Genomic DNA, 14,909 nt, shown 5'->3' with positions numbered 1-14,909 from the left:
TAACATATCCAGTATTACACAGATAACAAGAGACAGAAGAAAAAATTAAAATCCAAATCAGTTTGACTCTGGAATATATGCTGAACAACTATGCTTCATTTTCTTAAGGAAACATCTCAAGAAATAATTGAAAATAAGAGAAGAGAAAACAAAACTAGATATTATCACTAGATAAAATGGGAACCAGATATTAGGTAGAGCTACAGGCAGATACATAGTCATACTCAAAACGTGCTAATCAAATAAAGCAAAATCCATCTGAAGGACCATTTTGCTAGGTTCTGTTCTTGGTACTCTTCTGTTTATATCATTATTGCTGACTTGGAAGGCAACAGAAAGAGTAAGCTTTTCAAAAAACGAGATTCAAAAAGATCACATAAAACTAGAAGGAAGGGCTAGTGAGATTAAATTTTATAGGGATGACAGTAAAACCCTGCAATAAGGTTCAAGAAATTGATTTTTCAGGTTCAAAAGAGAAAAGATCTGGTTGAAAAACAGTTCAGACACAACAGACTTGAAAAAGTTCACTACAAGGCTTGGGTAACACTGCTGGTCAAACAGTTAAGCATATCTGAGACTGCACTAATGGAAACACATTGTCTAGATATGGCCACTACTAGTCTCACTGTACCATGAAAGAACACACTAAGTCAGAATACTATGTCTAAGTCCAACAACTACCCTAAAGGTGTAAATTTTTGTACCTTCCTTTTTAACAGTGGGCTTACTGATACCATAGTCTGAATAGCCCCATCTCACCTATAATTAGGAAGCCTCTACCTTCCTATGTACTTAGAAAACATGAACAGGTCAGAAGTCCACCGTTAAAGGGATTTGAAAAGTGCCAAAGCCCATGCATCTTGTTGTAGAGGAGCAACCATGATGATGTGACGTTTGGAAACCAAAGTAAATGGAGAAGTAGCCTTGTCGCATCCCCACCCTCTCTATCCTATAATCCTGTTTAATTTTCTTCACGGCATTTATCAAAATCCAAAACTATTTTTTACTTGTCAGGGTCTTCATTTGAAATGCTTTTTGCTTACTTCTATTTGGACATAAGCCCTATAAAAAAAGAGAGTTAATCACTGATGTTTACCACCAAACTCCAAGTATTTCAAACAGTGACTTCTGCCCAAGAGGTGCTCAATAAATATCTGCTAAATAAACTCAATGAGCAAAGCGTGGAGAAATAAAGATGCTTAATTTGGGAAGAGAAGGAAGATACAAAAGCAATTTTTATATACCAGAAGAGTCATGTCACAAAGGGAAAGGATTTATTGCTGTTTTTCTCTAAACAGATGACAAAGAATCAAAATGGTGGACATTTCAAGAAAGAAGAGTTGATTGGGGGTGCCTGGTTGGCCTAGTTGGTTAATCGTCTGACTCTTGATCTCTGTGCAGGTTATGATCTCGAGGTTCATGGGATTGAGCCCTGCTTTGGGCTCTGCACTGGCAGTGCAGTGGCTGCTTGGGATTCTCTCTCTCTGTCTCTCCCCAGCTCACATGTGTGCGCACTCTTTCTCCCCACCCCCAAAAATTAAATAAACAAACAATAAAAAAGAAAGAAAGAAGAGTTGGATTCACAATTAGGAAGCATCTTCTAAGTCAAAGGGGAAAAACTGAAGAGGCAACCTTACTAGTTATGAAAGGACTCTCAGAGTCTGAGTCCATAAATTATCAGTTAACTTAAAGTTCCTATAACTCAAAGTACATTAAGAATATAATAAAACTATACATGATTGAAAGAAAAGGAAGAGATGAAAGTGGTTACTTAGAAAATGTATCTTGGAGGGACCAAGAGGGCAGAACACGTGGAAGTTTTTTTTCATCTCTTGTCCGTGAAATACAGTCAGATCAACACTAAACCATCCTGCACAGCTGGAAAACTTACTTGATGATTAACACAACAATCTGCACAACCTGAACCATAGAACTAAGCAGGCATGCAGCACAGAGAGGTGAACTGGGGGAGAGAGAAACCACGGAAGGCAGGGAGCTGTTTTTGCTTGCAGAGAGAAGATGGAGATGGGGGGGGGGGAGGGGCACAGGGAGAGTACAGGAAAATCACCACCTCACCCCACCCCACCCAAATCAGCTGGAGAGAAAGTAGAAAAGTGGAAACAGCTGCAGGGACTGAACAAAAAATGGAGAAAGGAAGGAGAGGGTTTAAATTCCATTAAGACTCTCTAAAGGTCTTTGTACTCTGGAGTACAGAGTCTGAAACTCTGTGGCTTGATATGTGGTGGTGCTCTGGTGGGAAGGGCGAATCCCAAAGAGTGGAGAGCAAGGTCGGAGGGGTCCCCAGGCCAGACAGAGAGAGGCGGTACCCCTGCTGGGAGGACATTTGATAGAGTCTGTGCAGGCAAAGTCCCAGGAGATCCTAGAACAACCACATTCACTGGTGTTGGAACAAGGATGTTAAGGGTGAAGCCTGGTACCATATGGGTGTTGTGATTTACCATAATCCCTGAAATGCTGCTACAGGATCACATGAACTTTTTCTGGGGCGGGCTGGGACCCAGCTGCGGTCTCTGGGCATTGGCAGCAGCACAGCCCTATGAACGTTCCTGGGTGCAGCCAGCACCCAGCCAATGCTCGATGACACCCTCCTCCATAAGGTGTGAGCAGGTCAAAGCCACAGTCCCTCAGAAGTGAGGGGTTTGGAAACACAGACACATCTGAGATAAAATTCAGGAGGGAGGTGCCACCTGGCAACCTGACAGCTTGGTCACAGACAGCATGAAAGCGGGGAATGAACAGAAGCTGGAGACAAAGGATAGGTGCGTGATTGCAGATCGGGGAGAACAAAGTTCCAATACTAGAGAATGGGTAGCTGGGTGTCGCCATTTCCACCCATCCTGCGCATGCACATACACACTTACAAATACCACAACAATCCACCCCAGTAAACTAAGCAGCGCCATCTAGTGGAGAACAGCGGCATTACACTAAGCCCTGCGCAACTGGGCCAACCTTGCGCTTAAAGAACACCAAAGTCTCTTCACCTGCTTAGTTCACAGACTATAAAGCGCTCCAAAGTTTGACTTCTAGGGGAAAACAAAATAACTTCGATAATATTTCAGTCTGTTTGTTGGTCCATCTATTCAACTTTCTTTTTTTTTTCTTTTTCATTTTTCTTTTTCTTGAATACAGAAAGAAAAAATTTATTTTTATTTTCAATTTTTATTAAAAATATTTTTCTTTAGGGGCACCTGGGTGACTCAGTCGGTTAAGCATCCGACTTAAACTCAGGTCATGATCTCGCGGTCCATGAGTTCGAGCCCCGCTCAGGCTCTGGGTTGATGGCTCAGAGCCTGGAGCCTGCTTCAGATTCTGTGTCTCCCTCTCTCTTTGCTCCTCCCCCGCTCATGCTCTCTCTCTGTCTCAAAAATAAATAAACGTTAAAAAAAATTTTTTTTAATATTTTTAATTTTTTTTCTACTAGATTTTTTACTTTTGTGTAAATTTTTTCAAATTCTATTTTACTTCCATCATTTCATTTTATTCTATTTCAGTGTATTCACTTTTTAAAATTTTCAAACAATTTCTTTTTTTCCTTTCCCTTTTTTTCTCTAATCAAGCCTCTTTCAACACCCAGAGCAAAACACACTTAGGATCTAGCATCATTTATTTGATTGTGTGTGTTGTTTTTAATTTTTTAATTTTTTTTACTTCATTAATTCCTTTTCTCCCTTCAAAATGACAAAACGAAGGAATTCACCCCCCCCCCCCCCAAAAACAGGAAGAAACGACAGTCAGAGGACTTAACCAACAAAGATATAAGCAAGATGTCTGAACCAGAATTTAGAATCATGGTAATAAGAATACTACCTGGAGTCAAAAATACATTAGAACCCTTTTCTGCAGAGATAAAAGAAGTTAAAGCAGTCAGGATGACATAAAAAAATGCTACAACTGAGCTGCAATCTTGAAGAGATGCCATGGCGGCAAGGATAGATTAGGCAGAGCAGAGAACCACAATACAGAGGACAAAATTATGGAGAATAATGAAGCGGAAAAAAAGAAAAAGACTAAGGCAAAAGAGCATGATTTAAGAATTAGAGAAATTTAAAAAAAAGGAATTAGAGAAATCAGTGACTCATTAAACAGTAACAACATCAGAATCATAGTGGTCTCAGAAGATGAAGAGAGAGAAAAAGGGGTAGAAGAGTTATGTGAGCAAATCACAGTGGAAAACTTTCCTAACCTGGGGAAAGACACAGACATAAAAATCCAGGAAGCACAGAGGACTCCAATTATATTCAACAAAAGCCAACCATCAACAAGGCATATCATAGTCAAATTCACAAAATACTCAGGCAAGGAAAGAATCATGAAAACAGCAAGGAAAAAAAAATTCCTTAACCTACAAGGGAAGACAGATCAGGTTTGCAGCAGACCTATCCACAGAAACTTGGCAGGCCAGAAAGGAGTGGCAGGATATATTCAATGTACTGAATTGGAAAAATATGCAGCCAAGAATTCTTTATCCAGAAAGGCTGTCATTTAAAATAGAAGGAGAGATCAAAAGTTTCCCAGCCAAACAAAAATTAAAGGAGTTTGTGACCACTAAACCAGCCCTGCAAGAAATTTTAAGGGGGACTTTCTGAGGGGAGAAAAGATGAAAAAAAAAAAAAAAACAACAAATAAATAAATACCTAAAGCAACAAAGATTAGAAAGGAGTAGAGAACACAACCAGAAACTTCAACTGTACAAGCAAAATAATGGCAATAAAATCATATCTTTCAGTACTCACTCAATGTCAATGGACTAAATGCTCCAATCAAAAGACACAGGGTAACAGAATGGATAAGAAAATAAGATTCATCTATATGCTGTTTACAAGAGACCCACTTTAGACCTAAAGACACCTTCAGATTGAAAGTAAGGGGATGGAGAACCATCTATCATCCTAACAATTAGCAAAAGAAAGCCAGAGTAGCCATACTAATACCAAACAATCTAGACTTCAAAATAAAGACTGTAACAAGAGATGAAGAAGGGCATTGTATCATGATCAAGGGGTCTATCCACCAAGACCTAATAATTATAAACATCTATGCTTCAAATGTGAAAGCACCCAAATATATAAATCATAATCACAAACATAAAGAAACTCATTGATAATAATACCATAATAGTAGGGGACTTCAACACCCCATGTACAGTAATAGATCATCTAATCAGAAAATCAACAAGGAAACAATGGCTTTGAATGACACATTGGATCAAGATGGACTTAACAGATATATTCAGAACATTTCATCCTAAGGCAGAATATACATTCTTCTGCAGTGCACATAGAACATCCTCCAGAATAGACCACACACCGGGATACAAATCAGCCCTCAACAAGTACAAAAACATCAAGATCATACCATGAATATCTTCAGACCACAACACTATGAACCTCAAAATCAACCACAAGAAAAATGTGGAAAGGTAACAAATACTTGGAGACTAAAGAACATCCTTCTAAAGAATGAATAGGGTGACCAAGAAGTTAAAGAGGAAATTAAAAAGTACATGGAAGCTAATTAAAATGATAACACCACAGCCCAAAACCTCTGGGATGCAACAAAGGCAGTAATAAGAGGAAAGTATATAGCATTCAGGCCTAAGGAAGGAAGAAAGGTCTCAGATACACAACCTAACCTTATACCTTTAAGAGCCTGAAAAAGAACAGAAAATAAAACCCCAAACCAGCAGAAGACAAGAAATAATAAAGATCAGAGCAGAAATTAATGCTATTGAAACCAAAAACAGGAAAACAAAAAACAAAAAAAACACAGAACAGATCAATGAAACCAGAAGCTGGTTCTTTGAAAGAATGAAGAAAATTGTAAACCACCAGCCAGTTTGACTAAAAAGAAAAAGGAAATGACCCAAATAACTAAAATCAAGGATGAAAGAGAAGAGGTCACAACCAACACAGAAGAAATACAAACAATAATAAGAGAATATTATGAGCAATTATACGCCAATAAAGTGGGCAATCTGGAAGAAATGAACAAATTCCTAGAAACATATACACTACCAAAACTGAAACAGGAAGAAATAGAAAATTTGAACAGACCCAAACCAGTAAAGAAATCGAATTAGTAATCAAAAATCTCCCAAAAAACAAGAGTCCAGGGCCAGATGGCTTTCCAGGGGAATTCTACCAAACATTTAAGGATGAGTTAACACCTATTTTCTTGAAGCTGTTCCAAAAAATAGAAATGGAAGGAAAACTTCCAAACCCTTTCTATGAAGTCAGCATTGCCTTGATTCCAAAACCAGATAGAGACCCCACTAAAAAGGAGAACTATAGACCAATTTCAATGCTGAACATGGATGCAAAAATCCTCAACAAGATATTAGCCAACCACATCCAACAATACATTAAAAATTATTCACCACGATGAAGCGGGATTTATACATGGGACGCAGGCCTGGTTCAATATCTGCAAAACAATTAACGTGATTCACCACATCAATAAAAGATGCATCCTCTCAATAGATGCAGAGAAAGCATTTGACAAAATACAGCATCCTTTCTTGATAAAAACCCTCAAGAAAGTAGGGATAGAAGGAGCATACCTCGAGATCATAAAAGCCATAGATGAACAACCCAACGCTAATATCATCCTCAATGGGGAAAAACTGAGAGCTTTCCTGCTAAGGTCAGGAACAGGACAGGGATGTCCACTCTTGCCACTGTTGTTCAACATAGTATTAGAAGTCTTAGCTTCTGCAATCAGACAACACAAAGAAATAAAAGGCATCCAAATTGGCCAGGAAGAGGTCAAACTTTCACTCTTCACAGATGACATGATACTTTATATGGAAAACCCAAAAGATTCCACCAAAAAACTGCTAGAATTGATTCGTGAATTCAGCAAAGCTGCAGGATATAAAATAAATGCAAAGAAATCGGTTGCATTCCTATATACCAACAATAAAGCAATGGAAAGAGATATCAGGGAATCAATTCCATTTACAATTGCACCAAAAACCATAAAATACCTAGGAATAAATCTAACCAAAGAGATGAAAAATATATACACTGAAAACTATAGAAAGCTTATGAAAGAAATTGAAGAAGACACAAAAAAATGGAAAAAGATTCCAAGCTCCTGGATAGGAAGAACAAATATTGTTAAAATGTCAATACTACCCAAAGCAATCTACATATTCAATAAAATGACTATCAAAATAACACTAGCATTCTTCACAGAGCTAGAACAAACAATCCTAAAATTTGTATGGAACTAGAAAAGCCCTCAAACAGCCAAAGCAATCTTGAAAAAGAAAACCAAAGCAGGAGGCATCACAATCTCAGACTTCAAGCTGTACTACAAAGCTGTAATCATCAAGACAGTATGATACTGGCATAAGAACAGACACTCAGATCAATGGAACAGAATAGAGACCCCAGATATGGACCCACAAACATATGGCCACCTAATCTTTGACAAAGCAGGAAAGAATATCCAATGGAATAAAGACAGTCTCTTCAGCAAGTGGTGCTGGGAAAACTGGGCAATGACATGCAGTAAAATGAACCTGGACCATTTCTCACACCAGACACAAAAATAAACTCAAAATGGATGAAAGACCTAAATGTAAGACAGGAAGCCATCAAAATCCTAGAGGAGAAAGCAAGCAAAAACCTCTTTGACCTCGGCTGCAGCAACTTCTTACTCAACACGTCTCCGGAGTCAAGGGAAACAAAAGCAAAAATGAACTACTAGGACCTCATCAAAATAAAAAGCTTCTGCACAGCAAAGGAAACAATCAGCAAAACTATAAGGCAAATGACGGAATGGGAGAAGATATTTGCAAATGACATATCAGATAAAGGGTTAGTATCCAAATCTATAGAGAACTTATCAAACTCAACACCCACAAAACAAATAATCCAGTGAAGAAATGGGCAAAGGCATGAATAGACACTTCTCCAAAGAAGACATCCAGATGGCCAACCAACATGTGAAAAAAATGCTCAACATCACTCATCATCAGGGAAACAGAAATCAAAATCACAATGAGATACCACCCCACACCTGTCAGAATGGTTAACAGTAACAAGTCAGGCACAACAGATGTTGGTGAGGATGCGGAGAAAGAGGGTCTCTTTGGCACTGCTGGTGGGAATGCAAGCTGGTTGCAGCAACTCTGGAAAACAGTATGGAGGTTCCTCAAAAAACTAAAAATAGTTGCACCCAGCAATTGCACTATTAGGTATTTATCCAAGGGAGACACGTGTGCTGTTTCAAAGGGGCACGCTAACCCCAACGTTAATAACAGCACTATCGACAATAGCCAAAGTATGGAAACAGCCCAGATGTCCATCAATGGATGAATGGATAAAGAAGATGTGGTATATACATACAATGGAGTATTACTTGGCAATCAAAAAGAATGAAATCTTGCCATTTGCAACTATGTGGATGGAACTGGAGGGTACTGGGCTAAGCAAAATTAGTCAGAGAAAGACAAATATCATATGACTTCATTCATATGAGGAGTTTAAGATACAAAACAGATGAACATAAGGGAAGAGAAACAAAAATAACATGAAAACGGGGGGGGGGGGGGGGAGACAAAACATAAGAGATTCTTAAATATGGAGAACAAACAGAGGGGGGATGTTGTGGGAGGGGGTATGGGCTAAATGGGTAAGGAGCATTGAGGAATCTACTCCTGAGATCATTGTTGCACTATATGCTAACTAACCTGGATGTAAATTTAAAAAAAGAAAAAAGAAAAAGAAAAAATGTATCTTAAAAGACAGTAAAAAAAGAATCAGTACAAACTGGATTACAAATCACATGAGGAGTGAAGGAGAAGAAAAAGTCCTGAAAGTCTTTTTTCAATGAACATTTATTAAATACACAGAGCAACAAACTGGAAATCTAGGAAGATACCGGTACCAGTGAAATTAGTAAGAAAGCAAAACAAAACAGAAAAGATGGTCAGTTTAAGTTGGCAATAATGAAATCCCTTTGTAACTCTTCAGGTTTCAATTTTTATGAGAAATCCAGAATAAGAAGAAGGCAGATACATCTGACTGAAGAACAGGTACAAGCCAGATTTAGAGAGCTTCATTTCAGAATAATTACTAAAAGGATGGTAGTTGAATCCTTGAGAATGGATGAGTTTTCTGTAGGAATATTCAAAGAGTACAATAAATTAGGGACGGGGAGAGCATCACAAAATTGTATCTCTGTAAGATCATTTTTAAATGTCATCCAATCATTCATTTGTCCTTGGGCAGAACTGCACTTAAATAAAAACTCCAAAGGTCATTATCTTTCATTTTATCTTATCTTTAAACTCTCCACCAAAAGGCATTCTTAAAAATCTCCTGCAAAATATATCCCTAATGTTAAAATACATTTATTAAAATCTTTCTGTATTTTCTTTTTTTTTTTTAAATTTTTTTTTTTCAACGTTTTTTATTTATTTTTGGGACAGAGAGAGACAGAGCATGAACGGGGGAGGGGCAGAGAGAGAGGGAGACACAGAATCGGAAACAGGCTCCAGGCTCCGAGCCATCAGCCCAGAGCCTGACGCGGGGCTCGAACTCACGGACCGTGAGATCGTGACCTGGCTGAAGTCGGACGTTTAACCGACTGCGCCACCCAGGCGCCCCAAATCTTTCTGTATTTTCAATGTAGTTTCAGAACACAAAGAGTAAATTTTCTTATAGTAAGTGAAATTAAATAATCAAACATTAAATTATATCTCATTTGTTAAATGGATAAGCAGAAGGACTTATACACTTTTTTCTTGGTCTTATAAAAATGTATCATTCAGAGCACGTGGGTGGCTCAGTCTGTTGAGTGTCCAACTCTTGATTTTTGCTCAGGGTATGATCTAAAGTTCGTGATTTTGAGCCCCATGTTGGGCTCTGAACTGACAGCATGGAGCCTGCTTAGGATTCTCTCTCTCTCCCTCTGTACCTCCCCTGCTCACATGCTCGCTCGCTTTCTCACTGTCTCTCTCTCAAAATAAATGAATATAATAAACTTAAATAAATATGTATAACTCAATATACAGCATAAGCTTAGAAGAAAACATTTTCTTCAGACAAGTCCAAAAGATCTATTTGTATTACATCAAATCAAGTTCTTATCCAACAGTGAAAAAAGGTTTCTGAATTTCCATAAATGCCCTGGTGTTCTAAAATAAGCAGTATCTTTCTGAATCAACTTAAACAGGATATTATAATTCATGATATTTGAATTATGAAGATTTAGGGTTTTTTCCCAAATTGTGATTTGTTGTTGTTATTCTCTTCTCAACCTTATACAATCATAAAGAATGTTAAAATAAATACAAAAATTAGCAGAAAACTAGGCTGTACAAGTTCTAGAGCATCTTTGTAATTTAGCCATTTGGAATTCTGGAACCTTAAAATTAGTAAATAGTTTGCAATTAGTAATCTGGAGGAAAAGGAGAGGCAAATGTTAAATACTCTTATCAAAATTATATAACTGAAACTGTTGTTTAGAAGAAATCAACATAAGTGGTAAAGTATTTTCAAATGATAGGTCTACTGCTATAAAAATAAGTCTAATCTCATCAAAAAGGCCTATGTTCAAAGCTATTTCTATGAGCATGGAAAGAACTGAATAACTCTCCCTGGTTTATACTGTATCTCGCCAATACCTTAAAAAACTAACACTACACATATTCTAGTAAATTTCAATATAACATAACGTATAGAAAAGAGTTAACATAGCTGGGCTGAGACTATCTTTGGAACAGCCTCCTTGCAAGGTTGGCTCTTGGATGGCTTCCGGGAATGTGGCTGATAAACAGTTTCTCACCACGATATAAAACTTTCCCTAAATTATCATGTCTGGACTGTTACACAAACAATATGGTGTATGCTAAATATCTGCCTTCCTTCCAGAAGTTGGAAATTTTGGTTGGTGCAAGGCAGAGGGTACCTACATGACCAGCCTCCAGTAAAACCCTAGAGGACTGAGTCACTAATGAGCTTCAATGGTCCACAATACTTTGCACATGTCACAACTCATTGGAGGAATGAAGTGTGTGCTGTGTGACTTCACTGGGAGAGGACTTTTAAATGCTTCTGTCTGATTCCCTTCACTAGTTTTGCTTTGTTTTCTTTTGGTATAATAAATCTTTGCCATGAGTACAACCATATGCTAAATCTTATGAGTCCCTTCAACAAATCACCAAACCTGGGGTGGTTTGGGGGACCCATAACCAATATGGTTTGAGATCGTTTGATTCTTCAAAAGTAGTTATCTGGATTTACACATAAAAATATTCATTGCATTTGCAGATGGTAAAAGTTTAAATACACTGAAAGATACAATGAAGTTTTAAAAAGGCTGGAACAACTGAGCCAACTCTAACAAGATGAAATTTAAAGGAGATAAAGATAAAATTGTGTTTTCAAAACCCACAAACTATTGTACATGTAGGAAGAAGGAACAAATAATTAAGCAGGTGCAAAAAAAACTTAGGCTTTATTGAAAATAAGCTCAATATGTTAAGTGATAAAATATAACTACCAAAGGTACCTAATTTACTTCTATGCTGAATAGAAGCTCAATAAATATATAATAAATGTTATATAAACCAAGGAAGAATGACAACTCCATTCTCTTTTGTTAATGGTCATATCACATACAGAACATTATTCAGCTCTGAGCACCATTTAAAGAAGGATATATTAGAGCACACGCAGGGAAAAAACTAGTGATGAGCTTTAAAACCATATTTTAGGAGTAATGGATCAAGAGTAAGATAAGGCTTTTCTAAGAAACAACGGCTCTATTAATGGATACACAAGGTTCTTGGGCAAAATAGAAATTTTAAATTCTTTCTAGGTAATCATGGTGGGAAAAAGTCAGAAAGACATTCATTTCAGCTGAATAAAATAAAAATTATCCCAAATCCAAAGCTACCCCAAAACGCATTTGCCCTCTGTTAAAATATGTATTCAAAGCCTACGAGTCCACTGAATGTGGATTTTAGAAGGAAGAATTTAATTAGAGTAGATACCTATACACAACTGAGTTGGGCAGGGAAAGGGGTAAGGGAAAAGACCCAAAAATACAGTTAATCTGGACAATTTCACCCAACAAATGTATGACTTACCAATTAGCATTTTATACTCAGCTCAACAAATGATTAAATAGCCACTATATATAAGACACTCTGAGGAAATAGATGTAAAAGACACAATGAGAGGGTACCTAGGTGGTTCAGTCAGTTAAGCATCCGACTCTCAAGTTTGGCTCAGTTCATGATCCCCAGGTCAAGAGATTGGGTCCCACATTAGGCTTCGTGCTGGGTGTGGAGCCTGCATGAGATTCTCTCTCCCTCTCCCTCTTCCCCACATGCACATGTATGCACATGCTTTCTGTCTTGCTCTAAAAAAAACAAAACAAAAAACAAAAAACAAAAACACACACACACACACACAAAAACAAAAAATCAAAACGAACAAACAAAAAAACCACAACGAGGAGAAAAGGTGCAGACTTATAAGCGTCCCCTGCTCCTTAGACATTCATACCAGGTATGACTTCTACAAAGTAGTAAAACCACTCAATTGTCTACCAGAGCTCCAGTCACCACAGTGGGAATTATGCCCATGGTTTTGTAGGTTAGGGAAAGCCTTAGTATCAAAACTAGGCCTGGGGTTCTCAGCCCTCAACAGCTGGTCTTGATGTCCACATACATTCCAAGGATGCAGGGTTTGAAAGTCTCCACTTATAAAAAGATCCTCCCCTACTTTGAGAGGCCAGCAAGGATATTATTTCTGTAACAGAGGCTGAAGAGTACAATTTAAAACATGTCCTAAATCTTTCTCAAACTCCAGTATATAAATGGTCGTGTGGCACACAGAGCACACAAACAGGAAATGCTGAGGACAGCACCAACAATGGGAGAACAGCACTGACAGAATTCAGTGTTTTTAAAAATAATACACGGTCTTAACAAAGCAGGAGCACAAAGTAAATGATAAGCTATTACAAATGAGAAGATGTGGGGCGCCTGGGTGGCTCAGTCAGTTGAGCATCCAACTTCGGCCCAGGTCATGATCTCACGGTCTGTGAGTTCGAGCCCCGCGTTGGGCTCTGTGCTGACAGCTCAGAGCCTTGAGTCTGCTTCCAATCCTGTGTCTCCCTCTCTCTCTGCCCCTCCCCCACTCTCACTTTGTCTCACTCTGTCTCTCAAAAATAAATAAATATAAAATAAAAAAAAAGAGAAGATCTGAGCTAAAAGATTTTTAAAATTAAAAACTTTGGGCACTTTGGTTTAAATGCAGCTGAACAGATCCGTCCTAGTTACCTTCTTTTTTCTTAAAGTGGGGAAGAAAAATACCATAAAACACCACATTAACAAAGCAACCTCTAATGGGGCTAGGAGGCAATAAAGTGAAAAATTAATTACCTTAATTTACTTGTTAATGTAGAACTGCTCCTGGCAAGTTGGGAGCGAAACAACCTGGTTTGATAGTTATTGGTGTGAAGATAAACTGGCTCGTTCCCTTTGAAAAGCAACTGGCAATATATGCAAATAATCTTAAAACACCTTCACACGGTTTGGCTCAGTATTTCGCTTTCTTAAAAACTGTAAGAAAATAATACTAAATACAAAGTTTCACTTATAAAGATGTTCGTAAGGAATATGCAATAACGTGGAAAAATGCTCAAGATATAAATAAATAACTACATTTAAAAATCCTTTACATAGAAAAGGTCCTAATGCACAGTGGGAAAATGGAAGGGAAAGAAATGAAGAGTTATTCTATCTAATTCTATGTGGGTAATGGGCTTATGGGTGATTTATTCTTTTTTGTCCTTTTATATATTCCCTGTATTTCCTTAAGGAGTAATACTTTTTTTTAATGTTTATTTATTTTTTGAGAGAGACAGAGTGCAAGTGGGGGAGGGGCAGAGAGACAAGGAGACACAGAATCCGAAATAGGCTGCAGGCTCCAGGCTCTGAGCTGTCAGCACAGAGCCCAACCTGGGGCTCGAACCCATGAACCGCAAAGCCGAAGTTGGATGCTTAACCAATTGAGCCACCCAGGCACTCCAAGGAGTAATATTTCCACCCAGGCACCCCAAGGAGTAATATTTCTTTAAAATATTAAAAACAGGGGTGTCTGGTGGCTCAGTCAGTTAAGTGTCGCACCCTAGATATCAGCTCAGATCAGGATCTCATGGTTCATGATATCGAACCCTGCAATGGGCTCTGTGCTGGCAGTGTGGGGCCTGCTTGGGATTCTCTCTCTCCCTCTCTCTCTCTCTCTGCCTCTCCCCAGCTTACTCTAAGTAAATAAACTTAAAAAAATTAAAATTAAAAATAACTAAAATGAATCTTGATTGAGAATGAAAAGGAGAAATTAGTGATGTAGAAGCGATGAGAATTAAGAGGCAGAACTTAAGAGTTTACAGTGATTAGCTATTAGCTCATCCTTTTATAGAGTTGTCTGATAATTAGAGATGCTTATTATGGAAAGGCAAGTTACTGAATATATCAAGAAGTAGAGACAATATCCTAACACTCAAATGATCTCTATAAGAAATTCTTGAGGTCTTAAGACTCTGCAGTCCACTGTTCTGAAAAAAACAGGAAGATCCAATGATCCTCTGGAGAGCTTCCATTTAAAATCAAACTAATGTAAACCTGACAATTTGCTGGGCTTTTTAAAACATTCAGCTTTATGTGAAATTATTCTATGTGTTTTAAAAATTTATTTTTAATTCCACTATAAATTAACAATGTTATGTTAGTTTTGAGTGTACCATATAGTGATTCAACAATTCTAACCATAACTCAGTGCTCATTACATGCTAAGTGTGCCCTTAATCCCCTTCATCCTTCACCTTTCACCCATCCCCCCACCCACCTCCTTTCTGGTAAC

The 14,909-nt window shown here is 37.9% G+C and overlaps 1 protein-coding gene across 7 annotated transcripts in view; it reads right to left on the bottom strand.

Annotated features, from left to right (window-relative positions):
- RABGAP1L (RAB GTPase activating protein 1 like) overlaps positions 1-14,909 on the bottom strand; it is a 753,436-nt gene that overhangs the window by 457,169 nt on the left and 281,358 nt on the right. The window lies entirely within an intron of this gene.

Source organism: Panthera onca, chromosome F1 (assembly GCF_046562875.1).
Source record: "Panthera onca isolate mPanOnc1 chromosome F1, mPanOnc1 haplotype 2, whole genome shotgun sequence".
Taxonomy (NCBI): domain Eukaryota; kingdom Metazoa; phylum Chordata; class Mammalia; order Carnivora; family Felidae; genus Panthera; species Panthera onca.
This window is presented reverse-complemented; position numbering and strand designations above follow the sequence as displayed.